This window comes from Lolium perenne, chromosome 7 (assembly GCF_019359855.2).
Source record: "Lolium perenne isolate Kyuss_39 chromosome 7, Kyuss_2.0, whole genome shotgun sequence".
Lineage (NCBI taxonomy): Eukaryota > Viridiplantae > Streptophyta > Magnoliopsida > Poales > Poaceae > Lolium > Lolium perenne.
Genome location: NC_067250.2, coordinates 318,754,833 through 318,776,249, shown reverse-complemented (window position 1 = coordinate 318,776,249; position 21,417 = coordinate 318,754,833). Strand labels below are relative to the sequence as shown.

At 42.1% G+C, this 21,417-nt stretch overlaps 1 pseudogene; it reads left to right on the top strand.

Annotated features, from left to right (window-relative positions):
• The first annotated feature begins 16,565 nt into the window (after positions 1-16,565).
• On the top strand, positions 16,566-16,829 carry LOC127323616 (U2 spliceosomal RNA; annotated as a pseudogene).
• The last annotated feature ends 4,588 nt before the right edge of the window (positions 16,830-21,417 follow it).

Below are 21,417 nucleotides of genomic sequence, written 5' to 3'. Positions count from 1 at the left end.
AAGTCTCTTGTGTCCCCAACACACCTAATAGGTGCACTAGTTCGGCGAAGAGATAGTGAAATACATGTGGTATGAATAAGTATGAGCAGTAGCAACGGTGCCAGAAAATAGCTTGCTGGCGTGTAGTTGATGGTGGTAGTATTGCAGCAGTAGTAACGCAGTAAACAGTAAACAAGCAGTAGTAACGCAGCAGTAGTAAACAAGTAGCGATAGCAGTATTTAGGAACAAGGCCTAGGGATTAGACTTTCACTAGTGGACACTCTCAACATTGATCACATAACAGAATAGATAAATGCATACTCTACACTTTTGTTGGATGATGAACACATTGCGTAGGATTACACGAACCCTCAATGCCGGAGTTAACAAGCTCCACAATTAATGTTCATATTTTAGTAACCTTATAGTGTAAGATAGATCAAAAGACTAAACCAAGTACTAACATAGCATGCACACTGTCACCTTCATGCATATGTAGGAGGAATAGATCACATCAATACTATCATAGCAATAGTTAACTTCGCAATCTACAAGAGATCATGATCATAGCATAAACCAAGTACTAACACGGATGCACACACTGTCACCTTTACATCGTGCAGGAGGAATAATACTACTTTAATAACATTGCTAGAGTAGCACACAGATAAATTGTGATACAAAACTCATATGAATCTCAATCATGTAAAGCAGCTCATGAGATCATTGTATTGAAGTACATGGAGAGAGATTAACCACATAGCTACCGGTACAGCCCCGAGCCTCGATGGAGAACTACTCCCTCCTCATGGGAGCAGCAGCGGTGATGAAGATGGCGGTGGAGATGGCAGCGGTGTTGATGGAGAAGCCTTCCGGGGGCACTTCCCCGCTCCGGCAGCGTGCCGGAACAGAGACTCCTGTCCCCCAGATCTTGGCCTCGCGATGGCGGCGGCTCTGGAAGGTTTCTGTGGTTTTCGTCGAACGCATCAGGGTTTTCGATCCAGGGGCATTATATAGGCGAAGAGGCGGCGCAGGAGGGTCGAAGGGGTGACGACACCATAGGGCGGCGCGGCCAAGGCCTGGGCCGCGCCGGCCTATGGTCTGGGGGCCCAGTGCCCCCCCTCTGGTCCTTCCCGGTGTTACGGATGCGTCCGGTGAAAAACGGAACTTGGGCGTTGATTTCGTCCGATTCCGAGAATATTTCGTTACGAGGATTTCTGAAACCACAAACAGCCGAACACAGTAACTGGCACTTCGGCATCTTGTTAATAGGTTAGTTCCCGAAAATGCACGAATATGACATAAAGTGTGCATAAAACATGTAGATAACATCAATAATGTGGCATGGAACATAAGAAATTATCGATACGTCGGAGACGTATCAGCATCCCCAAGCTTAGTTCTGCTCGTCCCGAGCAGGTAAAACGATAACACAGATAATTTCTGGAGTGACATGCCATCATAACCTTGATCATACTATTTGTAAAGCATATGTAGTGAATGCAGCGATCAAAACAATGGTAATGACATGAGTAAACAACTGAATCATATAGCAAAGACTTTTCATGAATAGCACTTCAAGACAAGCATCAATAAGTCTTGCATAAGAGTTAACTCATAAAGCAATAATTCGAAGTAAAGACATTGAAGCAACACAATGGAAGATTAAGTTTCAGCGGTTGCTTTCAACTTGTAACATGTATATCTCATGGATAGTTGTCAATGCAAAGTAATATAACAAGTGCAATATGCAAATATGTAGGAATCAATGCACAGTTCACACAAGTGTTTGCTTCTTGAGGTGGAGAGAAATAGGTGAACTGACTCAACATAAAAGTAAAAGAATGGTCCTTCAAAGAGGAAAGCATCGATTGCTATATTTGTGCTAGAGCTTTGATTTTGAAAACATAAAGAGAGCATAAAAATAAAGTTTTGAGAGGTGTATGTTGTTGTCAACGAATGGTAGCGGGTACTCTAACCCCCTTGCCAGACAAACCTTCAAAGAGCGGCTCCCATTTTATTTTATTTTTGGGTGGCACTCCTTCCAACCTTTCTTTCACAAACCATGGCTAACCGAATCCTCGGGTGCCTGCCAACAATCTCATACCATGAAGGAGTGCCTTTTTATTTTAGTTTTATTATGATGACACTCCTCCCAACCTTTGCTTACACAAGCCATGGCTAACCGAATCCTTCGGGTGCCGTCCAACAATCACATACCATGGAGGAGTGTCTAGTTTTGTTAATTAATTTGGGACTGGGAATCCCATTGCCAGCTCTTTTTGCAAAATTATTGGATAAGCGGATGAAGCCACTAGTCCATTGGTGAAAGTTGCCCAACAAGATTGAAAGATAAACACCACATACTTCCTCATGAGCTATAAAACATTGACACAAATCAGAGGTGATAAATTTTGAATTGTTTAAAGGTAGCACTCAAGCAATTTACTTTGGAATGGCGGAAAATACCATGTAGTAGGTAGGTATGGTGGACACAAATGGCATAGTGGTTGGCTCAAGTATTTTGGATGCATGAGAAGTATTCCCTCTCGATACAAGGTTTAGGCTAGCAAGGCTTATTTGAAACAAACACAAGGATGAACCGGTGCAGCAAAACTCACATAAAAGACATATTGAAGACATTATAAGACTCTACACTGTCTTCCTTGTTGTTCAAACTCAATACTAGAAATTATCTAGACCTTAGAGAAACCAAATATGCAAACCAAATTATAGCATGCTCTATGTATTTCTTCATTAATGGGTGCAAAGCATATGATGCAAGAGCTTAATCATGAGCACAACAATTGCCAAGTATCACATTACCCAAGACATTAATAGCAATTACTACATGTATCATTTTCCAATTCCAACCATATAACAATTTAACGAAGGAGAAACTTCGCCATGAATACTAAAAGCTAAGAACACATGTGTTCATATGAACCAGCGGAGCGTGTCTCTCTCCCACACAAGCATTTATTCAAACAAAAACAAAAACAAAAGCACACAGACGCTCCAAGTAAAGCACATAAGATGTGACTGAATAAAAATATAGTTTCAAGAGAAGGAACCTGATAATTTGTCGATGAAGAAGGGGATGCCTTGGGCATCCCCAAGCTTAGACGCTTGAGTCTTCTTGATATATGCAGGGGTGAACCACCGGGGCATCCCCAAGCTTAGAGCTTTCACTCTCCTTGATCATAGTATATCATCCTCCTCTCTTGATCCTTGAAAACTTCCTCCACACCAAACTCGAAACAACTCATTAGAGGGTTAGTGCACAATAAAAATTAACATATTCAGAGGTGACACAATCATTCTTAACACTTCTGGACATTGCATAATGCTACTGGACATTAGTGGATCAAAGAAATTTATCCAACATAGCAAAAGAGGCAATGCGAAATAAAAGGCAGAATCTGTCAAAACAGAACAGTTCGTATTGACGAATTTTAAAATGGCACCAGACTTGCTCAAATGAAAATGCTCAAATTGAATGAAAGTTGCGTACATATCTGAGGATCATGCACGTAAATTGGCTTAATTTTCTGAGCTACCTACAGGGAGGTAGACCCAGATTCGTGACAGCAAAGAAATCTGGAACTGCGCAGTAATCCAAATCTAGTACTTACTTTTCTATCAACGGCTTTACTTGGCACAATAAAATACTAAACTAAGATAAGGAGAGGTTGCTACAGTAGTAAACAACTTCCAAGACACAAATATAAAACAAAGTACTGTAGCAAAATAACACATGGGTTATCTCCCAAGAAGTTCTTTTCTTTATAGCCATTAAGATGGGCTCAGCAGTTTTAATGATGCACTTGCAAGAAATAGTATTTGAAGCAAAAGAGAGCATCAAGAGGCAAATTCAAAATACATTTAAGCCTAACATGCTTCCTATGAAAGGGAATCTTGTAAAGAAACAAGTTCATGAAGAGCAAAGTAACAAGCATAGGAAGATAAAACAAGTGTAGCTTCAAAAATTTCAGCACATAGAGAGGCATTTTAGTAACATGAAAATTTCTACAACCATATTTTCCTCTCTCATAATAACTTTCAGTAGTGTCATGAGCAAACTCAACAATATAACTATCACATAAAGCATTCTTATCATGAGTCTCATGCATAAAATTATTACTACTCCCAACATAAGCATAGTTATTCTTATTAATTGTAGTAGGAGCAAATTCAACAAAGTAGCTATCATTATTATTCTCATCAAGTGTAGGAGGCATAGTATTATCATCATAAAAATTACTCTCCATAGTTGGCGGCACTAAAAGACCAATATCATTATAATCATCATAAATAGGAGGCAAAGTATCATCAAAGAAAATTTTCTCCTCAATGCTTGGGGGACTAAAAATATCATGCTCATCAAAGCCAGCTTCCCCAAGCTTAGAATTTTCCATATCATTAGCAACAATGGTGTTCAAAGCGTTCATACTAATATCATTGCTACTAGCATGCAAATAAGATTCCATGGGTTTTTTAATTTTCGCATTAAACCATTCATGTCTTGACTCAGGAAATAGAATAAAAAGCTGACAGATGTTGTCCATTATGCCTTACTAGTGTAAACAAGAAACAAAAAGATGCAATTGCAGGATCTAAAGGAAATAGCTTCGAGTACTTACGGCGCCGGGAAATAGCTTAGTAGCCGAGATCCGGAGTGTGAGTACCTTTTACCTTTCCTCCCCGGCAACGGCGCCAGAAAAGTGCTTGATGTCTACGTTCCCCCTCCTTTCCTGTAGACAGTGTTGGGCCTCCAAGAGCAGAGGTTTGTAGAACAGCAGCAAGTTTTCCCTTAAGTGGATCACCCAAGGTTTATCGAACTCAGGGAGGAAGAGGTCAAAGATATCCCTCTCATGCAACCCTGCAACCACAAAGAAAGAAGTCTCTTGTGTCCCCAACACACCTAATAGGTGCACTAGTTCGGCGAAGAGATAGTGAAATACAGGTGGTATGAATAAGTATGAGCAGTAGCAACGGTGCCAGAAAATAGCTTGCTGGCGTGTAGTTGATGGTGGTAGTATTGCAGCAGTAGTAACGCAGTAAACAGTAAACAAGTAGTAGTAACGCAGCAGTAGTAAACAAGTAGCGATAGCAGTATTTAGGAACAAGGCCTAGGGATTAGACTTTCACTAGTGGACACTCTCAACATTGATCACATAACAGAATAGATAAATGCATACTCTACACTTTTGTTGGATGATGAACACATTGCGTAGGATTACACGAACCCTCAATGCCGGAGTTAACAAGCTCCACAATTAATGTTCATATTTTAGTAACCTTATAGTGTAAGATAGATCAAAAGACTAAACCAAGTACTAACATAGCATGCACACTGTCACCTTCATGCATATGTAGGAGGAATAGATCACATCAATACTATCATAGCAATAGTTAACTTCGCAATCTACAAGAGATCATGATCATAGCATAAACCAAGTACTAACACGGATGCACACACTGTCACCTTTACATCGTGCAGGAGGAATAATACTACTTTAATAACATTGCTAGAGTAGCACACAGATAAATTGTGATACAAAACTCATATGAATCTCAATCATGTAAAGCAGCTCATGAGATCATTGTATTGAAGTACATGGAGAGAGATTAACCACATAGCTACCGGTACAGCCCCGAGCCTCGATGGAGAACTACTCCCTCCTCATGGGAGCAGCAGCGGTGATGAAGATGGCGGTGGAGATGGCAGCGGTGTTGATGGAGAAGCCTTCCGGGGGCACTTCCCCGCTCCGGCAGCGTGCCGGAACAGAGACTCCTGTCCCCCAGATCTTGGCCTCGCGATGGCGGCGGCTCTGGAAGGTTTCTGTGGTTTTCGTCGAACGCATCAGGGTTTTCGATCCAGGGGCATTATATAGGCGAAGAGGTGGCGCAGGAGGGTCGAAGGGGTGACGACACCATAGGGCGGCGCGGCCAAGGCCTGGGCCGCGCCGGCCTATGGTCTGGGGGCCCAGTGCCCCCCCTCTGGTCCTTCCCGGGTGTTCTGGATGCTTCCGGTGAAAATAGGAACTTGGGCGTTGATTTCGTCCGATTCCGAGAATATTTCGTTACTAGGATTTCTGAAACCAAAAACAGCAGAAAACAGGAACTGGCACTTCGGCATCTTGTTAATAGGTTAGTTCCAGAAAATGCACGAATATGACATAAAGTGTGCATAAAACATGTAGATAACATCAATAATGTGGCATGGAACATAAGAAATTATCGATACGTCGGAGACGTATCACTGCGCCCGCCGCATGGACTATCTCTGTCCGCGGAATCATTTCGGCTGCCCCCGCCGCATGGACTGTCTCTGTCCGCGGAATCATCGGCTGCGCCCGCCGCACGGACTATCTTTGGCCGTGCAACTATTTCGACTGCGCCTGCAGAACTAAGTGTTCCCCTTTCTTTCGCCACACCCGATGATTGGGGAGGCGCCATTACATCGTTACCTCCAGTACTCTCGATTACTCGGTGGATTTATTTTCCCCGAATCAGTGGATTTATTTTCTCCATCATCTATGATTACTCGATGGACTTATCTTCTTCGGCTCTGGACATATCTCCTCCCGATGCACTCTCGGGTTGGTGGATTCATCATCTGGAATATTCAATGGATATCATCTTATTTAATATCGACCCGATGCGATCCCATCGGGAGCGCTGGAATTGCTCGAGGGCTCCTGGAATATCTTCGAACTATTGCGGTTGTTCCCATCGGGAGCGCCGGTTCGCTGGGCGCTGGTTCGCTGGAATCCATGCCGGAATTCAAGAAGATACGAAGACTATTACTCCCATCGGGAGCGCCGGTTCGCTGGAATTCAAGAAGATATGAAGACTATTACTCCCATCGGGAGCGCCGGTGTGCTGGAATTATTACTCCCATCGGGAGCGCTGGTGTATTGGAATTCAAGAGAAAATGAAGACTTCTTATACCTGAAGTTATCACCTAAAAGCCTCTGAAAATACGAGTGCTGCAATGGATGGTAATCAACGGGGACATTGCTCTTTTCCTTTGCTATAGATGCCTCAAAGAGTGCCGCAAATAGCAAGGATCATGAAGCAACGAAGACCTTGCTCTTTTCCTTTGCTATAGACGCCTCAAAGAGTGCCGCAAATAGCAAGGATCATGAAGCAACGAAGACCTTGCTCTTTTCCTTTGCTATAGATGCCTCAAAGAGTGCCGCAGATAGCAAGGATCATGAAGCAACGAAGACCTTGCTCTTTTCCTTTGCTATAGATGCCTCAAAGAGTGCCGCAAATAGCAAGGATCATGAAGCTACGGGGACCTTGCTTTTTTCCTTTGCTATAGATGCCTCAAAGAGTGCCGCAGATAGCAAGGATCATGAAACACGTACGAAAACGACCCACGGTCAAGACATACATCGGTTGAAAGCAAAGTTGCACATACAACGGGTTTAGCAAGACCCGCAACACGAGCTGATCACTCAAATAATTTGCTGACCAACGAATACGAAAATGTTTAAACGGACAATTAAGATTTGCCCCTACAAAATTTGCCAACGGCATCAACACGGTACAAATACATACACATGTATCTATCGAAAAATAAGTGTCTACTACGCAATCCAAACACGGATGAAGTAGCTAAACCATCTATTTACAATAAGGAAAGTGACCCTAAATCACCCTCGACAATCACTTCCATCGGGAGCGCTGGGCGCGCACTTGATAAAATCATCGGCTCCTCTGGGCCATCATCCCAATCATCGGCTCCTCTGGGCTATCATCCGAATCATCGGCTCCTCCTGGGTATCATCTGAATCATCGGCTCCCCTCAGGGCCATCATCCGAATCATCGGCTCCTCCTGGGTATCATCCGAATCATCGGCTCCCCTCAGGGCCATCATCTCGATCATCGGCTCCTCTGGGATATCATCTGAATCATCAACTCCTCTATCTATGGCATCATCAGAGTCATCGGCATCAAGTTCTCAGAACTTGAAAAAGTCTACGGTGTTTGACTTAGCATTTTTACACCCTATACATAACTATTTCATATTTATCTACAGGCTCGGGGGCTACTCCCATCGGGAGCGCTAGTCGCGCACCCGATAAAAAATATGGCAACCTCGCCAACAAAGAAGAATAAAGTTGAAGACATCGGCATCAATATTCAAGATCTTCGAGTAGTACAACTTGAGTCTATGTGTGGCTGCAAGCACCCGCCCATAGACTCGGGGGCTACTCCCATCGGGAGCGCTTCGCGTACCCGACAAAAAGCAACTTCGACTCTACATCAAGCACAAGATTCAACAGATGATCAAGACATTCGGCGAAGACAACTTTAGTCCCTGCTCGAAGCTTCACTTCGGCCAGACACTCGGGGGCTACTGACGTGGGCATAACCCTTCGGGTACTCGACATTGCCATACCTGGCGCAAACTATGAAGCTGGACCAGCACAAGGACTCGACAAGCTGGACCTGCACGCACCTCAACTTGGACTACAAGGAAAGAAGACTCCAATATGAATCCTACTAGGACTCTTGTAAACCCTAGCTTGGCTGATATATAAAGCCAGGCAGGAGCACCCCTTAGACAAGCATATTCAGAAACATAGATCATAGAGGCGACACGCCTAGACATCGCAACCCGCGAACTAGAACTAGACTAGATACAACTACTCCGCCCATGGCGGCCCCCTGTATATATATATTCATATAGTGGATTGCTAGCAGGACGTAGCGACCCTCCACCGCGGGGGCGTGAACCTGGGTACGTCGTGTACCGCCTCGCTCCCGGAACTTCCGTCGTCGCCTTTCTCTAAAACCCAAGCCCCTCATGGTGGGCATTGCCGAGGAACCGCCTCGTCACAAGTCAAAGACCCGACGAAGATTGTTTGCTTCAAGTGTAAAATTGAAGGGCATCATGTTAGGTCTTGTCCTTTGAAGAAGAAGCAAAAAGGGAAGCGGCCTCAAGCTCAAACTCATATTCAACCTCAAGTTGAAGAAATGCCACTTCCCAAGAAGATACAAGCCAATGCTCCCATTATGGAGAAATCTAGTGAGAAGAAGGAGAAGAAAAGAACTTGCTACATATGCTGTGAGAAGGGCCACATCTCCTCTTTTTGCACTATTGGTACCTCATCCAACTCTATCTCCATTGATGATGTTTATTCTCTTCGTAAGGATGAGGGTGGCAATGTGTTTGCCAAATATGTTGGTGCTCAAAGTGGTGTCAAGAAAAGAACCATTTGGGTTGCCAAGCCTATTGTGACTAACCTCTTAGGACCCAACTTAGTCGGGGACCAACAATCCAAAACTTGATCAATAGGTGCTTGTTGGAGGGCATTGGAGACTTGGCTGCATCATGAAGAATTAAGAGATCTTCATCATTTATATTATCTCAAGCCAAGTCTTGGTTATCTTGCTTCTATCATATATCCAATGTTCCTCCTTGCGGTAACATGTGCTCAACTCATTTATATTGAAAATTACTCGCCCCTTTGCATGTGTTAGTTTTTGTTCCTAACATGTGTTTGTATATGTTGTGATTCCTATTTGATTTTCTTGAGAAATCAAGTCTATGCATGTTGGGTTGCACACCATGTATTTGTGTTTGTGTATGAGCCACTTTGCATCTTGTTGTATCTTATATGGCTCTTATGAGCGATTAATGGACTATCCCATTTTGGGGGAGTGATATTTCTTTGGGAATTTCATGATCCTAACAATGTGTGTACATGAGGAATATCACTTAGAATTGATATTGCAAGATTATCTAGTCTCTATGTGGTATGTCATCTTCATGAGAAATTCAAATTATAATGTCCATTAATATCTCTAGTTGGATTTTTTTTTTGCCTCTTGTGAAAATAAATTCCTTATCACATTATGGGGGAGTAATAATCTTTGTGCATATTACAAGCCTAGAAAATGTGAACATTTGAGGTTGTGTCACATAGAATTGATATCGTAAATTATCTCTCTCCTATGTGGCATGTTTGCTCAAACAAGCTCCAATTTGCTTAAATAGCTTCATTGCTAATATCTTTGTGGATCTTATTTGTGAAAGTTTTCTTGGCATAGTTTTTCACAACGTGTCCCTCAATACATTTTTGGGAAACCATGTGCTTCAAGTCATACTATTAATTGCTTTGCATGTTGGTATGAATACTATTAATTGCTTTGCATGTTGGTATGAATACTATTAATTGCCTTGCATGTTGGTATGACTAAATGAAGCTATCAAGAAACTATCTTTGCATGATGGTTAACTCTTATCTTTTACCATATGCTCTATTCGTTGTAAATATGATCTTATGTATACTTACAAACTACCACCGGGAAATATTTCCTAATACCTCTTGTCCTAGGACAAGTGGTAATAAATTATGAGGTAGATATTTATTGATCATATCTACATTGGCTCTTGTGTTTAAATTGCCTTATTTATTGCCATGAATTTGTTGTGCTTTTACTCCCATGTGTCTTCCTTGCATCTTATGGATCTAATTTGTCTATTCAAGCTTTCTTAGCATTTTAGTAGATATATGTAGCGTGATGATCCTAGTTTTGTGCATTTTGTATTCATATGCAAAATCCTAGATAATGCACTAATCCTGGGGGAACTCTCCTATATTTGTTAGAATGCTTAACATCTCTTGATCACTATCAAAAATTTGGTTTTGGGAGACATAAATTTTCTTTTTGGTACTTTATGCCATCATAAAAAGTTTCGAGGGTTTGGTTTATTTGTTGGAACCTTGCTCTCTTGGGAGTTGGTTATCTCATTCTTTTGTGTTTAGGTTTAATTAGCTTCTTATAATGAGATAAGTCTTGGGAGTCAATCTTGTGTTGATTTGATTCTTTGATATAATTTGGACAAACATTGTCTCTTGATTTATTTGGTGTTTTGTCCAAATTGTATCTTCCTTTGGTTCTTTAAAGTATTGTGCATGCATATTTAATATATGTATATCTTATGGCATGTGTTACTTGCTTTGATCCAATATATAGGGTAAACTCCATCAAATCCTAATTTGATTAAGATGTGCATGAAATTCAATTTCATATCTATATACACATAGTATTGTGGAGTTTGTCCTATATGTTGTAGTGTGTCTAACTACTTCGGTCCCAATTAGTTTGGGGACCATTTTGTACTTACCTTTGTGTTAGGTACAATGGATATGCATTGGATGCTTGTCTCACTCTTGGAAAGAAGTGGTGACTCAATGGTAACTTGAGGCAAGCTAGGATGGTCAACGAACACATATCTACTACATCCACACCAATGCTATATTGGTAACAAGTATCTTCTCATGCATACTTTTCTTGTATCCAACCTTATGGTTGCATCTTGGCATGAATCTCTTGATTTGCAAATAGTGTGCTTCTTGCAAAAGTCTTAATGAAACCTCTTTATTGTGGATGTGAGTAATTTGATATGAGTGCATTTGTTGGGAAGTATATTAAATCATGCTCATGATTCATCCATCCCAACTATGCCTATCTAGCAATTTTATTGCATATCAATTCCTCAAGGCTCTCACATGTGCAATATAGATGAAAGTGCAAATTTAGTTATTTCTTTAGGTATCCTCGTTTGTCATACTTGTTGACTTTCTCAAGCATCCCAACTATCTTCTATCCCTTGTGGATATTTGTGATGTATTTTATGTGTTTATGGTTGAAGTTCATGAATGTACCATAAGATAAAATTTAGCCTTTGGCCATGCTATTAAGCAAAAATTCTTATTGGTATATTGCATGACTTTGTCTTGGATATCATGCTATATTTCTTGTGTATCTATTTTGTGTGTGCATGTTTCTTTGTGGATAAATATCTTTGTGATATTGCTCAGTTAGAGAAACTTATACACATAAGAGATGATACATCTCCATTCGATATCTTATTTATTTGTTGCGTGTTGATTGGTCATGCTAAGCAATATAATTCATTGAAGACTATGATGATGCTTTTTGCTCATCCTTGTAATAGTCTTATAATATGCTTTATCATGTCTTTCACATATCCTCTTGGTTGAGACTTTTATTATGGTGCCTCTTACTTGTTGTTCAACCATTTGTTTGTTGCAAGTGGTAAGCTTAATTTTCTATCTATGATCTATTGCAAATGTTTGTGTTTTAAATGGTAATGAGGGAGTGAGGATTTCATGTTATGCATATTTTATTCAAATGCAACATTTTATTTTATGCATGTACCTTGGGGAGCTTCCTCATTTGATTTAGAGCACTATCTTGTGGTGATCATTAGAGTTTGATTCACTTGGTATCTTTTGTTTTTGAATGATATTATGGGAGTGATGATTCCATGTTTGTGCACTTTATACTCCAATGCAAATTGTCTAGTTTTGTGCACAAACCTTGGGGAGCTTCCTCATATTATTTAGAGCAATCTTCTTGATCTTATCATAATATCTATCTTTCTTTTGGTATCTTCTTTATGGTTCATTTGGTTGCTTGCTTCATTTGTTGAAGCTTCTTGACTTTGTTATCTTTTTGCAATCTTTGATCCTATCTATAGTGTGATTCCTTCCGAATATTCGTCATTGGATATGTGCATTTGATTCCACTCAAATTATGAGAAATGCACACGCTATGGAGGAACTCTCACTATATTGGCCTTCTAAATGTTTCACCCATTTCGGCAATTGGTGCCAATGGGGGAGAAGTTTGGAGGGTTTAAGGGAATTTGGTTATGTCTTTGCTTTGTGCTTAAGCATGTGCCTTTATTGCATTGCATCTTGTTGCTTTGCATAGTTGAATATTTAGAGGAAACTCCACTAGGCTTTGAATGCCAATATATGCAATGAAAGTCAAGATCATTCACACATGCATATATTATGGGGGAGTTTTCTCTATATATTCAACATATTAGTTACTTAAATTTCTTATATAAACCCTCTCAAAGAGATTGTCATCAATTACCAAAATGGGGGAGATTGAAAGTGCATGGATACCCCATGTGTGGTTTTGGTAATTAATGACAATCCCTATGGAATAATGTTTGCATTGAGTTATATTTGTAGGAGTTGTCCATAGGCAATTCTTGAACCATTTGTTGGCTTCAAGGTTGCAATAAGAAGAATTTGATGAAGGATATCAAGTGTCAAGTATGTCTTGAAAATGAAGATGAAGTGAGCCCTCAAGTTACTTCAAGACATCAACATGATGAAGAATGAAGAATGAAGTGCAAGTTCAAGTGCAAGTTCAAGATGAGCCAACTCGAAGAGTTCATAAGCTTGAAGCTTGCCATGGAGAAATGAAGTGCAAGTTTAAGATGAGCCATCTCGAAGAGATCCTTTGCTTGAGTCTTGCCATCCATATGGTGATCATGGATATGTGAAGATGCGCCGAAGAAGAAGATCTCCCATGGTGGATTATGGGGGAGCAATCCACATGGTGGTCATGGTTATGTGAAGATGCGCCGAAGAAGAAGCTCTCCCATGGTGGATTATGGGGGAGAAATCCACAAGACTTCATCAAGCAAGCACAAGCAAGAAAGGCGTTCCATCTTGTTGAGGTCAAGATCGTCGTCATCAAGCTCAAGTGAAATGCGCAAGTATAAGGTTTGCTCTTGATAGGGTTTCTTTCTCACCGATCCCATAGTGTAGTTGGAGACCGGTTTATAGTTTAGTTGTCGTACTATCAAGAGGGCTCTCGAGTGAGTAACTCGATCGTATCGTTCGTAGAGAGCTCAAACCTTTGCATCCTTGCATCATCTTTCTTGGTTGTTATTTGGACCTTATCCATGTGATGTTTTAGAGCTTGTGCTTATTCTCATGACAAGCTCTAGTTCATCGAAAACGGATTTCACATAGATCATTTGTTGCGTTTTCGAGTTTGGCCAGCGCCTGGCCAGCGCCTTCCGCTGCGATCTCCTTGTCGGCGTCAGCCACGCCTGCCATCATGACCCCCACGCTGCCGGCGGCGCGGCCAGCGCAAAGCCACCTTGGCGGATCCGGCGCCACCAGCACCGGTGAGAGGCACTGGCGCACAGGGACGGTGCTGAAGTAGACGCGATGGCTGCCGAACTCGATGACGCGGCCGTTCTTGGGGAAGACGCCGCCGTTGGCGAAGCAGCCTGCGTTGTCGTTGATGAAGTCCATGGAGTAGATGCGCTGCACAAGCGCAGACACCGTCCGCTCGCCGGAGACGTTGAGGAGGCCCGCCCGAATGTGAACTCCAGCAAGCGCCGCTTCATGCCCCACGGTGGGCACCAACTGTCGTCGTGGTGAACAGACAGATGCCATAGGATGGCTTAAGTTGGGGCCGAATGGGCGCTAGAGGATTCGGGGGAGGGTTTTGGTTGTATGGGATGGATTTCCGGATGGTGTCTTGAAGAACTTGGCCTTGGCTAGAGGAAGAAGAAGAAGAACACAAATATAAACTCAGCTCTAGATCTCTCTCTTCATTGATCTCAAGTGGTTACAGGTTTCTGGATACAAGGTCTCACATGCCCGCGATGGGGTGTGCCCCCTCTCCTTATATAGGGGAGAGGGTGGCTTACAGGGGAAGAAACCCTAGGAAACCCTAATGACATCTTTGAACAGACAAACTACTTTACAAAGTCTCTTTAATCACTGGTGACGCCGGTATCTTCTTTAATCAGGGAGGCTGACGTCCTCCGGATGCTTTCAGCGTCACCTTCCTCTTTGGCGTCAGGGCTTCATTTAAAGCTACTTTGCTTAGCTCATCCTTGTCCTCTAGCTCTTGAGAGAATCTTTGACCAGTCTTGCCGACGTGCTATAGTGCACCTCTTACCGGCAATCCGGTGTCTTCTTAGCTCATTCCGGTATACCCCTCTTGGGGATACCGGTAAGATTCACTTAGCCAAAAGCTTAGCTTCACAGTCCGGAATAAACTTTAAACCGGTATCTTAATGGCTCAAACCATCCGGTTTGGCATGCCTTTGGCATACCGGGGGTCATCCCCCCAACACTCCGGGTGGTGCATCGTCCGATCCGTTGAATCTCTCGGCTATTAGCTCGCCATGTCACCCACCTCGGATCGTTTGTGCACGCATAAGCAATAGGGGAATACCTTTTGCTACATCCAACCGCACACCACTTGCGAGGCGGGGTGAGGGTTCGCGTCTGTGCACGTCGCGTGTGGCAGAGAGGTTGGCGATGGCTCAGCGAATCCGCCCGCCGCCGACGGTTGCTGCCTCCGGCGTCCCCGACTCCTTGTTTTGTTGCATTTTCCCCTCAACCCTAGCTTTTTTGGAAGAAATGTTTGGGATGGAGACGAAATGTTGGTGATGCCCCTCCAAATCCAGGCGCCGCTGCTAACCATGGTGGCTCTCCCGGGGTTGCTATTGCGTGATTAAATCCTGTTTCACCCAGCTTTTTTTTAGGTTTCTTACTGCTAAATCCTAACCTTCATCTTAATTTGGAGGCTAATTCGTTTGAGGTGAAGCGTTGTCGGCCGTTGATTCGAGCGAGAGGAAGGTCCTGCCGCTGTTAATCATGGTTGTGAGTCCCTTTTTGTCTTCATGGTGGTTTGTACTAGGTTTTCTTGGGTTTCCTTCGATCTCTGATGTTAATGTTCTGCTTCTCGGTAGGGTTAGCACTTGATTCTACTGTAATAGATGCGCATGTTGGTGTCATTTTTGTAATAAATTGTTGATATTAGCATGTTTGTTAGCTGATTTGCTACATTGTTGGTTTACTACTGCTGCATAATTGCGTACTATTTTCTACGGCATATATACTTATAGTATCAGTTCTTTGAATTTGTTGCAGGGCGTGGTAGTTTACTCTCTAGCATGCATGGGATGTCCATTTTTAGGGTGTGATAGTTTACTCTCTAGCATGCATGGGATGTCCATTTTTAGGGTGTGATAGTTTACTCTCTAGCATGCATGGGATGTCCATTTTGCTACATAGTTTGCTGGTACTTTTGTTGTTTTACTACTAAACTATATGTAATTGCCGCCTAGTTAAAATCTTTTACTTTAGAAGTTGTTGATTACTTGTGTGCATGATGACCACAAGCTAGTTTTGAAAAAAGAGTATCGAACCACGAGGAGCAACTAGTTAAGATCTTAATGCTCCTTGCTACTATATATTAAAGGCTACTTATGAATCGTTCTTTCATCTCAAATAAAGGTGTTTAAAAGATTGTTGTAATTGGTTGCAAGAAAGTAAATAAAGCAATAAGTAAAAAGCGCAGTGAGAAATGAGTTGAATCTCAATAAGACAAAGTGTTATCATGGATTATTGGATCCACCTCCGGCATTAGGATTCGTGTTAATCAAGATAAAAATATGCTCTTAATCATGTTGTGTGCGGAGAGAGCTCCATAACAAGATGCGTGTAGAAAACCATCGGTCATTGCATCTCTAAATAATCACTGATACTGCATGGGCAAATGACGCCATATCGTCAGCTCATTGTTTATGGGCTCTTAAGTTTTAAGCAGGTGCAGAGCCAAGTTAGAGGTTACCGATACTACATGGGTGAACCGCGTCAGGTCGTCAGCTAATTGTTTGTGATAGTCCCACATCGATTCGCCTAGCTCAGTGTAGGCGGTGCATTGTGTAGTTAAAAGGGACACAGGGGCGCGATCGAAATCATACCTTTCTCGGCCTCTCTGGCTAAGATCAAACTTAGTACTCACTCCGGTCATTTTTAATTGACTCAAATTTAATACAAAGTTGTACTAAATTCGAGTCAAATAAAAGAGACCGGAGGGAGATCAGTTCAATATCTGATATGTGAGCCTACATGTTCATGATATTAAATAAATCTTTTATGGGAGAGGTTTTAGTGGCTTGTCACTGATTCCCTCAGGCGTTGCCTTATCGTTGCACTATAGCTCTGGCTTGGTGCGTCTCAACCAAAACCAGAGAATATGAATCATGTGCTCCCCCAGTTCCATAGTTACATCAAAATTTTGACAAAGTTAAGATTTAATGGGACGGAGGGAGTATTCATGTTCAGGTGTCTGGTTGAGAATTGAGCGACTTAACAACATTCCGCTTCATCTTTGTTTGCAGCTGCCGCTTACAAAAGACCACATGTTCATTGCTCATCAAACATAAGCACGAGAACATTATTCATCATGCAGGTAGTCTCGTTCAAAAAGATTGCCTACTACTAGTCTACCACAAAAAAAGTTTGATCTAGTTGTTTCAACGCAACAAGGTCTTTTCCAAAAAGCCCAGCGATGGCTCACCGCAACTCTTCTACCAGAACATACAACGGCAACAGAAACGTTTATGTTAAGCATGGATTAAGGCATTCATCGAAGAAGTAAAATATCTTTTCACGAAAAATGATATATGACGTGCAAAGAAAGCGGTGGCTGCTCGTGGTTTCTAGCATATATTTTGTGGACCAAAACTGATGTACATCGAAAGGGAAAATGTGCTTTTTAAAATCGCTTAGCAAAAGTTTTGACCAATCCACAATCAATCAGATAACTTACATTCTGCACATAAGCAACATCATCTGGATTGAATAGCCCTGGCTCAGCAACAACCTGAAAATACATAGAAGGTTGGAGGGGAAAAAAATCGGCAAAAGAACCAGTGACAAGCACTTCGGATCACAAAATCAAATGGCCATTGCCAATTCATGTCATTTGCTATCCTGTCCAAGAAAGGCAGGGGAAACCTGCCCTGACTTTGAGGTGCAATGCAATGCGAAATTCAGCACCACAATAATCAATGAGTTCCAGATAATACTGAAGTTTAACATGGCAAGATACTGTGCAAAGTTAAGTGTGCGTAGCATAATTTGTTCATGTTTCAATTGTACTGTATAACTTGTCTTTCAAATGTGAAGACAGTAATCCGTGACTGCAAGTTTATAGATTCAGCAGACTGAAAAGAGTGATGTTTATGGGCTTTCAAGTAGTATAAAATTTCTTTGAAGAAGTTAATTACATTATGTACGGAACCATTCAGCTATGCCTTCCAACTAGAGCAAAAATATTATGGGGACTAACTATTTTTAAAAAAAAATTAAATAGACTAAGAGGAAGAATCTCTTAAGCTTATTTTTATAGGGGAATTCTTGAGTACGCAATGGAATTACAAGCACAGAGGCTCGAACCCAGGCAGGCTAGCATGTATCAGCCCGTGCTAAGCATCCTGGCTATGCCGCGGTTCTCATTATGGGGACTAACTAGTGCTTTCCTACCGTCAAAACATGTGCATGCATAGAACCCTAGCAAAGGTTTCACATTAGCACCATATTCCCTTCTCTCTGATGTGGCATTGCCGTGCTTCGCCAGCAACGTCTTCGTGTTTGAAGTATCCACAGTAAATGTTTCTGCATCATAAATAATCTCTACTATTAAGAGCAAACAGGTGAATGTCTGGTGTCACATTTTCAGGATGGACAATAATACCCCCCATGTCTTTATTTCAAATCAAATCCCCATTATTCTCAACCACCGAAACAAACTCCAGGTTACATCGCGCCGACCTGTGCGCTGCGGCCATCCAATATGGATCACACCATCCCAAATTTCACATTGTCGCCGAGCCGTGCGTTGCGGCCTCTCCTTGGATTGGGGTCTCGTCGCCGAGCTTGGGGACCAACCCGTCATCGTCCGACTAGGACCAAGACTAACGGGGGTCATTGCTCTGTTCTGGGCAGCAACATCACGAGACAGGGCTGGGGCAGCAGTATGGGCATCGACGGCTGGCGCGCCCAGACCGGACTTCGAAGCGACGAACACAGACGCGGATACTGCCGGGCTGCAGACGTGCGAGCCAGCATGTCGCATACTAAAGGCTAGCGCACTGTCTCTGTTGTCTCTGCCCGTCGGCAAGCAAGCCATTGGCGTCGGTCATGAACTCGTTCCAGCTCCATAGGAGACATGCCGCAGGTGAATGTCCTTTCCTGCTGTATTTTTTTCTGAACTTTGATGCAAAACTTCTTTACTAACAAGACGATATAGTGCTACCTCACTGATCGGTTCAAACCCTGTGTCACTCCGCGTGACACAACACCTAACTCGGCCACAAATAAAGAGCGTTCAGCAATTTCAACCAATGAGTTGATCTCAGAATTTTGAATAATAATGCAAAGACGCATCCATATGCAGCCTTGAAATACATCAAAAAGTTGCCTCCTTCCTGCACTTGTGTATGTAGCCTTGTTCTTTGCAGCTTCTGTCAACTAATTGCATCTTGGTGTTTCTTCATCTAATGTGTCGATTACAACTGCAGTTGAGATCAAATATGACAAAAAAAATAGATAACAGAAAAGGAAGCTCTAATTAAGACTAATCGGGTAGACTTAGATGAAAGAGAAGGGTAATATACTGGTAAGCAAAAAAGACATAGTTTTACCTGCTCACACTTTCCAAGACCGTCCTTGTCTCCGGTGTAGTTCTGGCCATCCAAATTTACAAAATACTGCAGTTACTTTTGCAAAAAAACTTAGAAAAGAAAATTATTCATGCCTTCAAACTTCATGTGGAAAACTGAATTTTCTATTAATTGTTCTTGTTGTTCAGTAGAGATTAATCACCCTAGAATAAATTAATAAAATATGTTCAAATCAATGAAGCTTGTTCTTTACATGTTCTCTGTACTTTGCAAATGATAGTGACAAACAGTCAATTTGAATCATGATCACTAAGGTTTCCATGTTTTTAACTAAGAATGTACAGTCTATTACTTTTGACAATGTAAGATCCATCTACCATGTAGGAGATCTTTGCAGAGTACCCTATGAAAATTGAAGTTAGTGATGTACCATATTGTGTGCTACTTGATTAGTTACAACTAAAGGATATAGATATAAAATACTCAATTACATTAGAATTTCCTGATACCGCCTAAGAGCTAGATCTCTCCATAGTTCTTTTTCTAGGGGCAGTAAGAAATTTGAAAAAAAAATCACAAATTGTAAATATGGGATTGGTGTGACCAAGTTAATACAATACTGGGTGTAAGCAGTACGCTACAATATTCATACCATTGTGAAATAATGTTCAGTTATCTTTTTGCAGAGTAATTCCCAGAAATGGATACTTCCACTAAGTTTTGATGGCACGGGGTAACCATTTTGAAAGATGAAACCAAATGCTGCCAAACCGCAGACGACGCTCGAACCCAACCAGATACCCCTCCATGCCCTCTCCCGTCGCCAGGACAGGATTGAGAGATTGGACTACGCCGGCGCCGGTCGAGAAGGTGCCCACCAGCGTACTTTGCTCGATCCTAGCCAAGTTTCCCTTTGCAGGGAGGGATGGACTACGCCGGAGCGTCAGCGACTACTACAAATGGGAATTTTGCAGGGGCAAGGGGATCTGGGTGGTGAACAAGCGTGGATGGGCGGCGAAGCGAAGGCATGAGGTCTACGAGGAGAGGATGGCGGCGGAAGGGAGAAGAGGGCGACAAAGTGGGAGGGGACAGTGAAAGTGCATGGAGCCCCCATGTGTGGTTTTGTTAATTAATGACAATCCCTATGGACTAATGTTTGCATTGAGTTATATTTGTAGGAGTTGTCCATAGGCAATTCTTGAACCATATGTTGGCTTCAAGGTTGCAATAAGAAGAAATTGATGAAGGATATCAAGTGTCAAGTATGTCTTGAAGATGAAGATGAAGATGAAGTGAGCCCTCAAGTTACTTCAAGATATCAACATGATGAAGAATGAAGAAATGAAGTGCAAGTTCAAGATGAGACAACTCGAAGAGTTCATAAGCTTGAAGCTTGCCATGGAGAAATGACGTGCAAGTTCAAGATGAGCCATCTCGAAGAGATCCTTTGCTTGAGTCTTGCCATCCATATGGTGATCATGGATATGTGAAGATGCGCCGAAGAAGAAGCTCTCCCATGGTGGATTATGGGGGAGCAATCCACATGGTGGTCATGGTTATGTGAAGATGCACCGAAGAAGTAGCTCTCCCATGGTGGATTATGGGGGAGCAATCCACAAGACTTCGTCAAGCAAGCACAAGCAAGAAAGGCGTTTCATCTTGTTGAGGTCAAGATCGTCGTCATCGAGCTCAAGTGGAATGCGCAAGTATAAGGTTTGCTCTTGATAGGGTTTCTTTCTCACCGGTCTCATAGTGTAGTTGGAGACCGGTTTATAGTTTAGTTGCCGTACTATCAAGAGGGCTCTCGAGTGAGTAACTCGATCGTATCGTTCGGAGAGAGCTCAAACCTTTGGCATCCTTGCATCATCTTTCTTGGTTGTTATTTGGATCTTATCCATGTGATGTTTTAGAGCTTATGCGTATTCTCATGACAAGCTCTAGTTCATCGAAAATGGATTTTGCATAGATCACTTGTTACATTTTCAAGGTTGGAGGTTTTACCGGTATGTCTTTTTTAGATAGGTCAAACCTTTCTTCATTTATTTATATCCTACCTTGCTGGACTATGATGGTTCCCTGCATGATCTTGTAGAGCTTGTTACTAGCTTCGAAACAAGCCCAAGATCATCAAAATCGGAGTCC